This window comes from Cyprinus carpio, chromosome A4, assembly GCF_018340385.1.
Source record: "Cyprinus carpio isolate SPL01 chromosome A4, ASM1834038v1, whole genome shotgun sequence".
NCBI lineage: Eukaryota > Metazoa > Chordata > Actinopteri > Cypriniformes > Cyprinidae > Cyprinus > Cyprinus carpio.
In genome coordinates this window covers 31,273,780-31,289,152 of record NC_056575.1, presented here as the reverse complement: position 1 = coordinate 31,289,152, position 15,373 = coordinate 31,273,780, and the positions used below count along the sequence as shown (strand labels likewise).

The 15,373-nt window shown below is 37.7% G+C and overlaps 3 long non-coding RNA genes across 4 annotated transcripts; 1 reads left to right on the top strand and 2 right to left on the bottom strand.

Annotated features, from left to right (window-relative positions):
* Positions 1 to 291: 291 nt before the first annotated feature.
* Positions 292 to 582, bottom strand: LOC109060884. Its single transcript, XR_006157305.1, has 2 exons — positions 506 to 582; positions 292 to 383 (listed from the first exon to the last, which is right to left on the bottom strand). It is a non-coding gene; the product is annotated as an uncharacterized LOC109060884 (long non-coding RNA).
* A 68-nt stretch (positions 583 to 650) lies between these two features.
* On the top strand, positions 651 to 2,420 carry LOC122140693. Its single transcript, XR_006157278.1, has 5 exons — positions 651 to 694; positions 953 to 1,045; positions 1,277 to 1,902; positions 1,981 to 2,082; positions 2,169 to 2,420. It is a non-coding gene; the product is annotated as an uncharacterized LOC122140693 (long non-coding RNA).
* A 237-nt stretch (positions 2,421 to 2,657) lies between these two features.
* LOC122140703 lies at positions 2,658 to 6,624 on the bottom strand. Of its 2 annotated transcripts, XR_006157296.1 has the most exons (4): positions 6,423 to 6,624; positions 6,033 to 6,091; positions 3,157 to 3,225; positions 2,658 to 2,877 (listed from the first exon to the last, which is right to left on the bottom strand). It is a non-coding gene; the product is annotated as an uncharacterized LOC122140703 (long non-coding RNA). The 2 variants fall into 2 exon arrangements; XR_006157294.1 differs by lacking the exon at positions 2,658 to 2,877 and having other exon boundaries at positions 3,005 to 3,225.
* Between the last annotated feature and the right edge of the window lie 8,749 nt (positions 6,625 to 15,373).

Genomic DNA, 15,373 nt, shown 5'->3' with positions numbered 1-15,373 from the left:
TACCAATTCTCTTTTCACTTGCCCCTTCACAAAATCTCCACCTGTCCTGGACAAGCTGAAAAGCGTTAAATGTCGAGCCCTGCATTAGAAAACTGAACATAGCTGGTTTCTAATTGTGAATGACGTGTGAAAAGGTAGGGCTGAATTCAAGATTATAAGTAAATAACTTAAAATTTCTATGTTACTCACATAAACTTTGTATAGTTTCAGAAGACTGAATATTACTGTTTTTTAAAATTACTTTTCAATGTATCTTTTTAAAGTGAAATATGCATTTTTACAACTTACTTGTGTGAATTCTTTTTATAGAATTTTCAGATTCTGAGATGTCAGAAGTGTAGCATGCCCTTTTTCCATTTTTTTGGAAATGTTGTCAAATGATGCTGAAATTATCAAAGTATGTGAACTTAATTCATGAAAACAATAAACACTGCAATTCCATATACCAAAAACCTATTCAACTACTATAACAGATTTTATTTAAAGTGTATTTTAACTTGCTTACCCGACTCATGTAGAATTCTGGCCTGATGCTTGGTCCAACCCTTATCTGGCTGTGGTGCCTCCATCGACCTGCCGCTCTTTAGTAACCGGTCCAAAGTCTTTGTATGGAGGCCACCATGAGTGGCCATCTGAGTACACAGGATTTTGCTACAGGACCGGTACTCCCTTCTCCGACGAACTCCACTATCAGGTACATGTTCTTTTGTTGTTGTTGTTTTTTTCTTTATTTAGCTGCAACAACCTAAAGCCCCATAAAGTGTAACAATTCTTATTACATTTTAGTTTTTCATATGCATGATTCAGTTACCCAAAATAAAAGTAGCAAGTCCAAAAAAAAAAAAAAAAAAAAAAAAAAATGTGTGTGTGTGTAAAAGAGGGACTGAAACAAAATTACGGTTATAAGGAACTAAGAAAGCTTTCGCCTCAATCAAAATTCTCAAACTTGCAGAAATGTGTTGGTCCTGAGATGCCATCAACTAGATGAATACCAAGTTCTGAGGATGGAAGGGGATAATCAAAAAAAGGTTCATGATTGTTGAAGGTAGTGTAGGCCACGTAAATGCATCCCTCGCTGAAATTATATTTATGCAACTTTGCAACTTTCCCATCTATGTAAACAAAACTGTTGGCCTGGTCCAGTTTAAGAGTGTAAGAGCATGTTTTTATTTCTTTGTACTGTGGAAGATCCATGAAAACATTCAGGTAGAGGGCCAGCCGTGTGTTGTTTTCTGAGCAGTGGTGGGTTGTTTTTTTCTCCTTTTTTTTGCTGCAGCTTTGCATTTCTGAGAACCTTCTCACAATTTGACTCAGTGGACATGTAGGTTTCCGCAGGAGTCTCTTCAGCTTGTTAAGGTGATCCTCGTACTGGAAAGCACTGAAGTTGTCGAGGACACCATGGTGTTTTGCATCTTCTGCAAGATGTACAAGACAGTGGACGTTGTAGGACAGGAATTTGGGGCCATATAGCTGTCCAAAGTGTGTGACAAAAAGTCGCAGAATATCATTGGCATAGTCAATGTGATCACCAATTAGGCTGTTATTGCACAAGATGAAGATTCCCACAAAAAACAGCAGGAAGTTTTTGTACACCTCCGTGCTGAGTAGGTCTTTCAGCATAACAGGGCCTGTGTACAATAAAAACTGTCTAAACTCTGTCGCCTTCCATCGATCTATTTCCCCTCACTGCCCTCGGTTTGCGCGCAAATTCCATAGGCACATTTTTTTTGGCACCAACCAACCTTTCTGTCAGCACAGTGGCTTGAAATCCTGACAGCCTGCAAGTTAGAGCACCCAGTCGAAGCCACAAGTGGAGAAGCCGCCTCATGACACCAAGGCACACAAGGTGCATGTAATCAAGGGGGAATCCAGAGACCATATCCAAGGATGTTTCTTCTAGAGGTGAGATGCCATGGTGGTGATCTGGATCAGTCTTATTTCTGAAGTTGACATTATTTCTAAGAGGCATGTCATTTCTAGGGAATGTCATCCTGTTCTCCAGGTGCACACCATCCTGAATGCACTTTTCGCATCCATGGTAGCCTGCGTGGCCCTTCACTTTTTTCAGAAATGCACGTGCAGGTGCGTCGCAAATCATTGAGGTAAGCTGTAAAGTTAACTTGAGCCCTTCAAATTCAAAACCATGACTTAAGTCTTTTATTTCACAGATGAAGTCCTCAAGATACTCATCCAGTGAGCTTGGTTTACTATCACCACAAAATAAACCTATTGTCACAGGTTCCTCCTGCACCAAATGTTGCACAGTTACAAGAATGGGCCAGAATTTGAGTTGCTGAACTCTTGTAGAGAGGCAGACCATCGATGCTCACCTGGAGCTTCAAATTGCTCACGTTCTGCAAAATGTCCATGTTGTTGTAGAGTACACCCGAAATGGATTCCAGTAGACCAAAATGATAGTACTGGCCACCCAGCCTTGTTTTGGACTTCAGTTCTATTTGAACGCACTGTTCCTAATAGTGTCCTGGCATCTTTTGGCAGATTCAGATCGTGCTTGCGGAGGATATTAAGTAATGAATTTAGTGCCACGTGTTATTTGATGTTCTGTTGCCCAGGTTGCCAAGTCAATCATCATTAAGGGAACTTGGATGCAGTTCAGAATCAGTGTCTGAGTCTGTGTCAGATTCGCGGCTATGTGAAGCACTTGCCATGGTGACACATTCAGGCTCATCAGTATGGAACAAACCATCCATAAAGTCATTGTTGTCATCAGCGGTGCTGCTTGTGTCACTGTTCATGCCACCATACTGTTCCCTGCATGATGATGGTGATGCTTCCATTGACTGGAGTTGTTTGTCCACCTTAGCCTTGGCTTTTCTTCGCAATGTCCAGTAAGATTGTTTTTTGCAATCCATGGTACTGTGATATTAACACAAACACAAAATGCAGTGCACTAACCTGATAAGCCAAATGCAGTGGTTCTCAACTCAAGTATTGGAAGACCCTTGCATTGCACATTTTGGATGTCTTTTTTTTTACATGTGGTTCAACTCATCATATAATAGAAGCCCCTTAAACCCAACAGAGCATGTTAGATGAGACAGACATCCAGAATGTGTAGTGTTATAGGTCCCCAAGATTGGAATTCAGAACCACTGGCGTAATGTCTAATAATTCTGTCACAATAAATACACATACCTTGGTTTTGATAGAGTGTGAACTGTGGATATCGTCGTTGAGTGAGTGTGGTTGACTGTAGAGAACTTTCTGTAATTGGGGAAGCAATATAACAGGTAATGTCAGTTTTGTCATTGTGTTATAAAGTATTGGATCTAAATGTGTGCCTAGAAATAGCATGCAAAAGCTTAATAAATGTGTGTGTGGTCACTTATTTTAGATAGTTTATCCATTTAATTCAACTAGTTGAAATTTTTTCTCTAATTCCAACCAGATGATAATTGTTGGATGAGGGTTGGAACTAAACTCATAAGAATGGCTAAAATGTCAATATTGAATGTAAAAATATAATTTTGATCTGCCCAAAATTTAATGACATGAGTAGGGATATGCCGGATCAAATTTTCACGTTGCGATTAATTGCTAATGCTTTATCATCGTATACGGTATTATCACAATATTGAAATTTAGTCTTAAAAAGTGGTCATACAGTATAACAGGTTTAATAACTTTTTTTCGGGGGGGGGGGGGGGGGGGGGGGGGTGGGGTGTGGGGGGGTGGGGGGGGGGGGGGGGGGGTGACCCTGAATATTTAAATACAATAAAGCAATACAGAAAATAAATATAAAAGTTAAAGGTTTTACACAGATCAAAGTGCAAAAGAACTATAAAGACCAATAGGTATTACTTTACAATAAGACCTCATTAGTCAACCTTAGTTACTGCATTAACATTCACAATGAGCAATAGCTACATTTGCTACAGAAGTTATTAATATTTGTTAAAAAATACAAGTCTTAGTTCATGTTAGCTCATTAAATAACACAATTGCAACTTTTGATTTTAACAATGTGCTTATTAAATATTGTAATACCTAAGATTAATGAATGTTCAAAAGAAATTTTCATTGGCAGTTGTGGTTAACTAATGAAGCCCTAATGTAAAGTGTAAACGAACAACAAAGAATCAAAACACTTTCAAACAATATCTAGGGCACTGTTGTAGTCCGGATTAAAATGTAAAAAAAAGTTTGAAAATGAATAGCCTATTAAGTCTAAATATTAAAGTATTTGGTGCTGTGATGAACACCATAGCGAATACACAAATATAAATGGTTATTTAAATCTATTTAAATATGTTTTAGAAAGGTAGTGCAGCTGCTTTATTTATGGGGTTTCCAGGATAAGGGCTGCATTATCTGCAGTTTAGCGCAATCTGCTGTCAGAGAGTGAATGCGCTCTCATTCAGTGCATCTCTCAAGTGTTCCCCCCATGTGCTTCTCATGCTTGCTTGTTTACATCAGAGCACACGCATACAGTGGTGTTGTGCATTTTGACCAGTTGATGGGGGAAAGTATTCTTAAAAATGCATCCCAAATTCTGAATAATTTTTAATATAATTATTCACAGTATTTAGAAATGCCCATGATAACAATATCGTGCATATTCATTATACCGTGATATATATCGCATTACCGGATACTGGCACATGTCTAGTCATGAGACAGTGAGTGTCATCCAAACAAATTTTGAAAGATATTTTTTAAGATTGACCCAGAATAATACTAAATCTTTTTTAGTTATGTATATACAAAATTGTTTAGTCTTTTTAGGGCCTCCATATGCAGGGCCCAATTATTTTCCTAAGGATTATTATTATTATTATTATTATTTTCAAGTTTCAGGGATTTTTGTTTCTGCTACCAAGATATGATGGTTTAAGTGGTGGAGTTTTGAATCCAGTGGTGCCTTGTTCATTTGTTTTCCTTTAATCATCCAAAGGACTTAGTGACCAATAAATAGAAACAGGATAAAAACTACCTTAAAACAATTAACAAATATTTGTCAAAAAAAATTCTAGCCATAATATAATTTTTATGTTTCATTGACTAAAAAATAAAGGAGGGGCCGTTTCTGTGCATGAATGTTCTTTCTCCATCTTTTGCCTAAACATACTCTAAAAAGAAGATTATGGGAAAAGCAGATCTCATTAATATTCATTAACTCATTAGCATACCTCTTCTTTAGTTAAATATTATTTTAAAATACCAGTAATTCTATTTTCACTAGTTGCATGGGCAATTCCTGATATCAACTTCAACGCAACTGTCATGTTCCCAGGTCCAGAAACGTAGTAAGGACATCAAATGTAAAACAGTCCATGTGACCATCAGTGGCTCAACTTCACTTTTTTACGAAGGTACGAGTATACTTTTTGAGCACAAAAAAAACCAAAAATATACCATGTATTTTAACTGCTATTCTACTCCAAGTTACGTCTTCTGCCATTTTGGGAGAGTACCCAAGAGCCAATAATCGATGTATCAGCCTCGTGTTTACATTCAGGGGAGAGAAAAAAGCGCACATGAATATAATGTGCATAATTAGTATTTGTGTCAGCGTGCGTATGTAAGAATTGTTGAATAAATTGTTATTTTTGTTTTCTTTGCACTCAAAAAGGATTCTCGTAGCTTTGCAAAACTGAAGTTGAGCCACTGAGGTCACCGGCCTGGACTGTTTTAACCCATGTCCTTACTGCGTTTCTGGACCTGCATTACATTTGCGTTTTCAAGGGGCGAGGGTCAGAGAGCTGTCAGATTTCATCAAAAAAATCTTAATTTGTGTTCCGAAAACATGGAGGGGGGTGTAATTAATGACAGAATTAACATTTTGGTGAACTATCCCTTTAAAAATGGTGGAATTCCTGATATCACGAAATCAATTTATTATGATGAAACTGGCAAATCAGAGATAGATGCAGGGATGCTAGTATTATTTTTATGTAAGAATTATCTCTTTAACGTCTTCATTAAGACATTACTAACATGCTGCTGCGTGATGTTGTATGTATTGATCTAAACCCAAATACTGCTGTGGTCATTTAAAAATATATACTTACAAAGTCAGATGCTCTCAAGATGTGGCTCTTAAAAGAGCTCTTTGTGGTGTGTGTAGCTGCTGTAGACACAAACAAAAAAGAGAGAAATGAAGCAGAACGCATTTGAATGCGTTATGTCTGTACACATTAAAATGTTTTTCACTTTCATCCAGTGGATTATTGATTAATTAGGATGTTATGATGAATCTGGCAAATCAGAGATGCAGGATGCTAGTTTTGTATCCATTCATTCATTCATACATGTAATTTATTCATTCATTTGTCTTTATTTATTCCTTTATTTATGTATTCCTTTAATGTCTTCATTAAGACATTACTAACATGCTGCATGATGTTGTTGTAATTAATCTAAACCCAAATACTGAGTGGTCATTTAAAATATATACTTACAAAGTCAAAGATGCTCTCAAGATGTGGCTCTTAAAAGAGCCTTTGTGGTGTGTGTAGCTGTAGACAAGCAAAAGAGAGAAAAAGAAAAACGCATTTAAATGAGTTATGTCTGTACACATTAAAATGTTTACACTTTCACCAGTGATTATTGATTAATTAGGATGTTATGATGAATCTGGCAAATCAGAGATGCAGGATGCTAGTTTTGTGTCCTTCATTGCATTCATTCATTCAACTCCGATGTATTTATTCATTCATTTATGTCTTTATTTTCTCCTTTATTTATGTCTTCATTAATGACATAAGACAGTACTAACATGCTGCATGATGTTGTTGTAATTTGCTATCTAAACCCAAATACTGAGTGGTCATTTAAAATATATACTTACAAGCCAAAGATGCTCCTCAAAATGTGGACTCTTAAAAGAGCCTTTGTGGTGTGTGTAGCTGCTGTAGACACAAACAAAAAAAAAGAGAGAAAACGACCGCATTTAAATGAGATATGTCTGTACACATTAAAATGTTTTCACTTTCACCAGTGATTATTGATTAAGCATGTTGTGATAAATCTGGCAAATAAGAAACGTCGTTGACTGCTGCTATTTTCACTTACAACAATAAGACTGCAATCGATACTGAAAAACACAGAGAAGATAATTATTTTCACTGTGTCTATAAACCTCCCAAAGTTTATAAAGGCTCTGATGGCTATGTAAAATATTATTTTGATAAAGCAAGATAGAAGAAGAATGAAGAGAAATGTTTTTGATGAGACCTTACAGCCCACTACACAAATAAGTCACAGTAAAAAAATGCATTTTCATTCTTGAGAATCACAACAATAATAATAAGTTATATATTATTTTGGTTGTTACAAATGAGGGATGACCGATTTCTATAAAGTTGTCAAGGCTTTATGAGTTTCCCCTCTCTCTCTCTCTCTCTCTCTCTCTCTCTGTCTCTCTCTCTCTCTCTCTCTGTGTCTCTCTCTCTCTCTCTCTTGCTCTACGTGCACGCGCCAGGTGTGTGTTAGAGAGAGAGTTCACCGCTCTCGCAGTTTCACACCTGACAACGCGCTACTTTCCATACAATTGTGAATAATGAAGATATTTATTAAGATAACTGTTATGATTGGTGCTCTTTAAAAGTAACGTAATATGACTAACTCTGAAATCGAAAGCGAGCGTCCTCTCTACCACCCGGAGCGGATTGGCAAATAGCACTTAGCACTGAACGTCAAAAGCAAGCGAAATGGAGAATGACAGTCCATGGTAGATAGAACAGCGATGGATAGCATGGTATAGGTGTCGGCAATGAGAAGAGCGGAAGGAGATATGATAGGAAAAGAGATGGAACCAACTTTGACATATTAAACAGCGGGGCAAGAGTCGTACGCTGGGTGAGAGTGTGACCAGTTAGCCAGTAGTAATATAACATAGTCCAAGAATAACTTTCTCAGACCCAATTTTTATACGAATTTGATTGGTTTAATGAGTGGTGGAAAACGCCGGAACACTATTGTTTTTAGTATATAACCCTCAGAAAAACGCAAACTGTTCCCTCAGACGGTTTTGTTATTATAATTACTTATTATAATTACATATTATTACTTTCTTTCTTCATAGTTCTAAATGTATTTACTTTGTTATCGGTCCATACTTTAAAAAAAGTCATTTAACTAAATTGGTTAAGTCACAAAGTAATTTACTCTCAGGGAAACCGCACTGCTGCTGGGGATGTCACTCAAAGGGAGTGCAGGCTAGCGTGCGCGCGGTGGCGACGGACCCCGGCTTTATAGCAAGCTGGCTGACCGGTTTCGCCGGGCTTGCGCAGGGGAGTAAGAATTTAAGTTTTAAGAAAAAAAAAATATTTTCATTTTTTTTTATTTCTTTTTTTGTACAATGATATAATCGACACACTGGCGTTAACTTAGTGATTAAACGTAGAAAACAAAAACAAAAAACACTTGGTTTTCAAAACCAGTGTTTGTGTTTTTCCACTTCCTTTCTGCATGACTGTCTCAAGGAACGAATACTGTGGTCAACCCATGGCTCCGATTTAGATGTAGGTTTAGGTTTAAAGAGTTTAAAAGGAGCTGTAAGGTTTAATGCATCTGTCCATGTGGTATTTAAAACAGTAAAATGATTTTCAGCATTAAGATCAGATAATAGAGATTCTAGTGATACAGGAGGGTTGACCTCATTATAGAGTTTGACAAAATCCTCACAAAAATGTATTCGCGGGCATGTGTACCTTCAGAGGCAGGTGTAAGAGAAGGCAGTGGGAGGGACAATTTAAATAAAACAGGAAAATGATCAGAGATGACAGAATCAACAACTTCAATGTCAGTTACAGATAGACCATGTGACAAAATTAAGTCCAAAGTATGTCCATGAGTATGTGTAGGATGATTAATCCACTGCAGTAGGTTAAAAGAGTCAATTATGTTTAAAAACTCAGGAGTTAGCTGCTTAGAGGGGCAACATATATGAACGTTAAAGTCACCTAAAATGAGGATGCGATCGTGTTTAGTGATCAGATCCCCTACAAACTCTGAAAACTCTACTATGAAGTCTTTGATTAGATGTGGTGGTCGATAGATCAAAGCTAAGACCACGGGTTCAGACCAGTTCAGAAATAGAATCTGAGCTTCAAAGCTTGTGACGGTGGCATAAGATAATAGTCGGCATTGAGGTCTAAAATAATCTTTGGCAATTATAGCTAGCCCGCCACCTCTGCCTGATGATCGCGGAGCGTTGTAATAGTGATAGTTGGCTGGAACGAGTTCAGAATATGGACTGAGGTCCCCTACCTTCACCCACGTCTCGGTGATAAACAGAAAATCCAGGTCGTGAGCAGTGGTAAAATCGTTCAGGATGTATGTCTTGTTCACCAGAGAGTGAGTGTTTATCAGCGCAATTTTTGGGGGGCGTAGAATGGTGCGCGAAGCAGGTGCTTTTCTCAGAGGACAGAGGTTGGCAGTATTAGCGCCCTCGCGGTGCGGCCGGATAATAATCCGAGAGTGGAGATATTCCACTTGAGTCCGGGAGACAGGAGAAGCAGGAGCAGAGGCAGGGGGGTCCGTCATGATTGACCTAAGCCAACGTGTCACCAGGGTTGGCCGCTCCAGCGCCGTAAAGCGGTCCGATACCATAACCCCTGATCGAGGCAACAAACTGGGTACTGCCAGAGAACCAGCTCTCATTAAGGTTTTAATTCTGACAATCACACCCCCACGTTTCCCGAGTCTTCTCCGACGGTTTCTTGGAGTAGTGTCCAGAGGTAGTTGCCGGAAGAAGGCCGGGATGTCCCGTAAAAGAGTCCCATGTGTGTGGTTCGCGAAAATGCTCAAATTCGCATCCAAGACACTTACACAGGAACTACGAATGTTCAGGAGAGTCTGACGATCGTACGTGAGAGACTCAACATAGTTGTTAGACAGGAGGGCACTTAAAAACAACCAAACAATAAACAGGGCTGAGAGCAGAAGACGGCTCGCCACATACACAGGCGCCATCTTTTTTGTTCACGCGCTCGCAGTTAAACCTGACAACGCACTACTTTCCATACAATTGTGAATAATGAAGATATTATTAAGAATAATTGTATGATTGGTGTCTTTTAACGTAACGTGATATACATAACCTCTGAATGAAAGAGCGTCGCTCCAAATGAGCGGATTGGCTTCACTTAGCAATGACGTCACACGGATGTAACGGCATGTAGGTGTTTAACGGCCTGATGAGCGGACTGTTTATATTTATAGACATATTAACGACGAAATCGTCTGTTGAAATGTGAGACATTGAACGGAAAAGACAAATTCAAAGACCCAATTTTTATTACAATTTAATTGGTTTCATGAGTGAAAACGCCTGCTATTGTTTTTAGTATTATAACCCTCAGAAAAAACGACTGTTCCCTCAGAGGTTGGTTATTATAATTACTTATTATACTGACATCTTATTACTTTCTTGCTTCATAGTTTTAAATGTCTGATGTTTACTTTTTTTTGTATGGGAGTCCATACTTTACAAAAAGTCATTTTAACTAAATTGGTTAAGTAAAAAAGTACTTTACCTCAGAGAAGAAAAGCGCACTGCTGGGGATGTCCACTCAAAGGAGTCTGCCCAGGCTGCATGCGCGCGTGTGGGCACGGACCCCGGTATATAAGCCGCTGACCGTTTCGCGGGCTTGGCACCTTGGTAAGATTTAAGTTTAAGAAAAAACAAAAATATTTGTTCATTTTTTTTTGTTATTTCTTTTGTCATCATGTACAATGATATAATAACCTGCGTTAACTTGGCATTAAGCGAGAAAAAAAAAAGAACAAAACAAAAAACAGCAACATAGGGTTTTCAAAATGTAGTGTTTGTGTGTTTTCCTACTATATTCCAAAGCAATGGAGTATTTACCAAAAAATATAAGTCATATATTTTTTTTGTTGTTTTGTGAATTGGCTCTTTCTTTTGAATTGCGTCTTCTAGAGTTCACTCTTTACGGTTAATATAATTTGAGCAGCCCACTTAGGTGGCGATGGTACGCGCGGCGAGTCGCCAGATAAGCCAATGGATGAAGAGAGGAGTCGTCCAGTCAGGGCAAACCAAGTGTTGTAATGGAGGTGATGGTTGAGAGGTATTAAAAGTATGATAGGTGCGGAAGCGTGTAGTTTTTATGATCGTATATGTTTTGTCATTGTGGGCCAGGATTGTTATTTATGTACGATTTTTTTAAAAGTGACTTTATTTTAAAAAGCAGTTTTACGACAGCCATGCTATGTTGAGCTGCGTTAGCGTTTTACGTAACCAGCGATTGCACCAGTCTTTATGGTTCAGTTAGCGACAAACATAACAGCAATAACACATTTGATCCCAAATCAACGCCGATACCGTAACCGCATTGCAGAATTATTTAATTTAAGAGACTATTTTTTATGTGTTTTTATAATAATGTTTAGAAATGTAAAATGCCATGCAATAATATAAAATCATTAAAGTTCAAACCCATGTGACCTAAAGAAACAATGCATTGCACATTATGCAGAAAGGTGATTCGCTCATCTTAAGTGCAATATAGACGCAATATCTATTCATAATAATAATATATATTTATTGCCTTTTTGCTATGAAAGGGACATTTTTCTTGAATATTTCTTGATAGAAGACATTAAAGGGGTAATTTAAAAAATAAAAACTAGCATCCTGCTCTCTGATTTTCCCAGTGATTCATCCACTAACACGCATAAAAATAGTAAAAAAAAAAAGACTCAAGATACAGCTCTTAAAAAGAACCTTTGGTGTGTGGATGATGCCATAATATACTAGAAATTGCTTGATTTATAGGGTTTAACTAATAAACTACTTTATGACTTTACCATTTGTTTTCAGATGTTGTTTTATCTACAGTGCCAATTTATTCTGCTTACCTTACCTCCTGCAGAACTTTGTTCCTGATGTTTGGCTGTGGTCCCTCCATCATCCACTCTTTGGCAACCGGTCTTTTTATGGAGACCACCATGATCTAATCTATACAATCTAGCTGTCTCTTCTCCCACAAGACTCCTCTTTCAGGTATGGTTTTTTTCTTTGTTGTTGTTGTTTGTTGTTTCAACAACGTTGACTGTATTTTTGTATAACTCAAAACACAGGGCTGCACAATATTGAAGAAAAAATTGCATTAATGCGATTGCGATATACCTTGTTAAATAATTCAATTATTTGAAATGCAATTCAATAAATGCTTAAAGTGTGTAAATAACTTTAATTATATGAAGTCATATTTAAAATCTGAAAACCCTCTATAACTTACGTTAATGTTTTTTAACATTCTTTTGTGAGAAGTCAGCATGACCACAACTTCTGAACAGCTTTGCTAACCTGTAGCATTACACCAAAAAAGGCCCTTTTTAAAACAGAAGTGTAAACCAGGGGGAAAAGCAGAAGCTAACTAAAAATCATTGTAAAAAAAAAAAAAAATGAAATTACCACTGCTTTACTATAAGGATTAAATACTTATTAAAGCTACAAAAGGTATTCAGAGTCATGACAGAGAGAGATTTTCTCATTTGTCTTCTGTTTGTATTGATTCCTATTAAGCACACAGAAGGAAACAGGTTTATTTAGTGCTGGAACATTTTAAGTGTTGTGATAGTTTGTTTACCACACACAGCACACGTTCTGACTGTTTTTGGGTCCCACCTTAACCTGATAATAACCAACTGTGTATTTGTGAATACTCCCACACAACATTTTTTACATAATTTTGGGTAGGACTGCACAATATATCAAACTCTGCAAATGTACATATTGCAATATGCATATTGCAATACAGCTTTCAATAACTGCATGACTTTAATACTTCAAAAGATTACAAAAAGGCTAAAAAAAAAAAGATTTAGTTTGATACATACAGCAGAGAGTAGATACTGGACACATGAACTGTTACCATATACGTGTGACATGCTTTATATTATTACTGTCAGTACAAGTGAAGTCAATCACATGGCCAAAAGTTTTCTTTTCTGAATTCAAAAAGTTAAGTAAGAAACAGAGCCCCGTGTGTTACAATAATTTTTGATCCATGTCAGCTCGGAAAAGGACAGCAGTCTGTTTAAACCTGCTTAAATCTGTTGTTGCTTAAAAGGGAGTAGTTACCAATCAATAATGTTATTAGTCACCACAAAGTCCCCAAATTTAATTTGCGGTAAACAAAAATAGCCTATTATTTACTCACCCTCAAGACAATGCTAGGTGTATATAGACTTCCTTCTTTCAGATGAATCCAATCAGAGTTATATTAAAAAACTGACTTTGATCTTCCAAGATGTTTAATGGCACACTCAGCGGGTGTTGAGCAGTTCATCAGTTCCAAAATAAATCAAGTAAAGCGCAATCCATCATAATAAAAATAGTGTCCCTCAACACAGCTCTGGGGGCGTGAACAAAGGCCATCCTGTTAGTGATATCCAATGCGTTTTGTCAGAAAAAATATCCATATTCAAAAAGTAATAATCAATTAATCTAGCTTGCAACTCACTGTTGGACATCTGCCAGTATAGAGCTCCACGAGGATCAACTTGGGGTACACTTTGGGTTTTGTCAGAGAAAGGATGAGGACTGCATTGAAGTTCTTTGTCGAGGTGAGGTGTTGGGGGGTACACTTAAAACTCTCAGTTCAGATATCGATCTATATTATGCATAACTTTCATTCGAGTTTGTCTCAATAACATGTATTCTCCTCAATTAACTTTTAAGTAGGTCCTGGGTCCAGGTCTTCTTGTACGTTGCTAAACTCTGAGTTAGCTGGATTTTTTGATTGTGTGATGATTTTGGCTTGTTTTTTTTGATTATCTTGGATCATTTTTGGTCTCTTCGAAGCTCATACCGGAGTTGCGGGTCATGGCAACATGTGACGTACAGCTTAAACCTGCTCAGGACAGTTATTTCACATAAACCAAGACGATTAGATTGCATCTATTTTAAGCACGAACTGATACTTAAAATCTGTCCACTTACCCACGCTACGTGTACTATAGAGTAGCCTACGATCCAGGGACAAAATTAAATCAGAATCGTTAAAAAATGAATTTCAAGATAATATAATAATGTTGTGTAGTCTTTAATACTATAACAAGCCAGTTTTTGACTCACTGAAAGATGTTAATTCGGTCATGAAAATAATTACGTCATAATTGTATGTCGTGTCTTAACACACAGATTCATGTAGCACGTCGTGCATTACTTTGAGTGGTTGACAGATATTATGGGCGTGGCTTTGATGGGTGCAGGAGACGAAGCTAACATGATCTTGACCCTTAAGAAACTTGATGTACTGCTGTCACGTAAAACAAGCTGTTCAAATATAAACATTTAATTTGAAATATGAATTGCTAATTACTTACTTGAAATAAAATGTAAAGCCTGTTCAAATAATAGAATCGTGACCTATACTCACTGGGAATCCATGGCAACCACACAAAACAGTCCACATTTTTCATTTATCTATGTATAAACATTTATGTAGTTGTGTTCACTTGGCTGTTTCCTTATGTAAAAGTCCAGAAATTTGTCAAGTGTTTTTCAGGTGTCTTTTTAATTTTATTATGTCATTACGTTGCTGTCTTGCCGCCAGCCAATCACTGCCCGCTGCTGATCGTTGGTTTTGCGTTGTATTCAATACATAACCCTCTTTTACACCATACCCATGAACGTGCATTTCTCTGCAGATACCTCACTCCAGCCATTATAATCGCTCCACACACGAGTGCGTTTCGAGTAGCCGACGTAGTCCCGATCCTGCTTAAGCCCGATATCCTTCTCTTGGACTACAGGGGTACACACTTTTCGTCACCGATGAATTAGTGATGTCTGCCGAATATAGACCCCTGAATGCTGCCCTTGGAATAATATATTACATCCCCCCCCCACCACTTTCCGCACTTACAAGAGTGTGTTGCGTGGAGCCAATCTTATTGTCCACCCCAATATACTTCCATCCCACGCAAACCTATAATAAATCTGTTATGGGTGTCAATCTTTATCAGGGTCGCGGTGACAAATAGGGGGTGTGACCCGAACTCCATTGAGGAACCATTAGACCACTCCAAGAAGATGTGTGTTAAAGCTCAGGATGCCCGAAAGCTTTTAATGTTGTTAAAGCAGATTTTGAGGGTATCTCTGTTCCTTCGCCCGTCAGTTCACCAGAACTGCTTGGGGCTGCAACACTGTGTGATTTCGTGGGATAGTACAAGGCTCAAATCTTTGGGTGAGGATCTTTCTCCCACTCTTCGCACCACCACCAACTGCCTCTTCTCTACATTCTGTCTACCACCTGTTGTTTAGCACACTGTTTTGGCTATATTTGATTTTAATTTTTTGTCTGCAACGCATTATCTTACCTAATGAATAATGGTTTAAGATTCTTTGATAAAATGCCACCTTTTATTTTCTTTA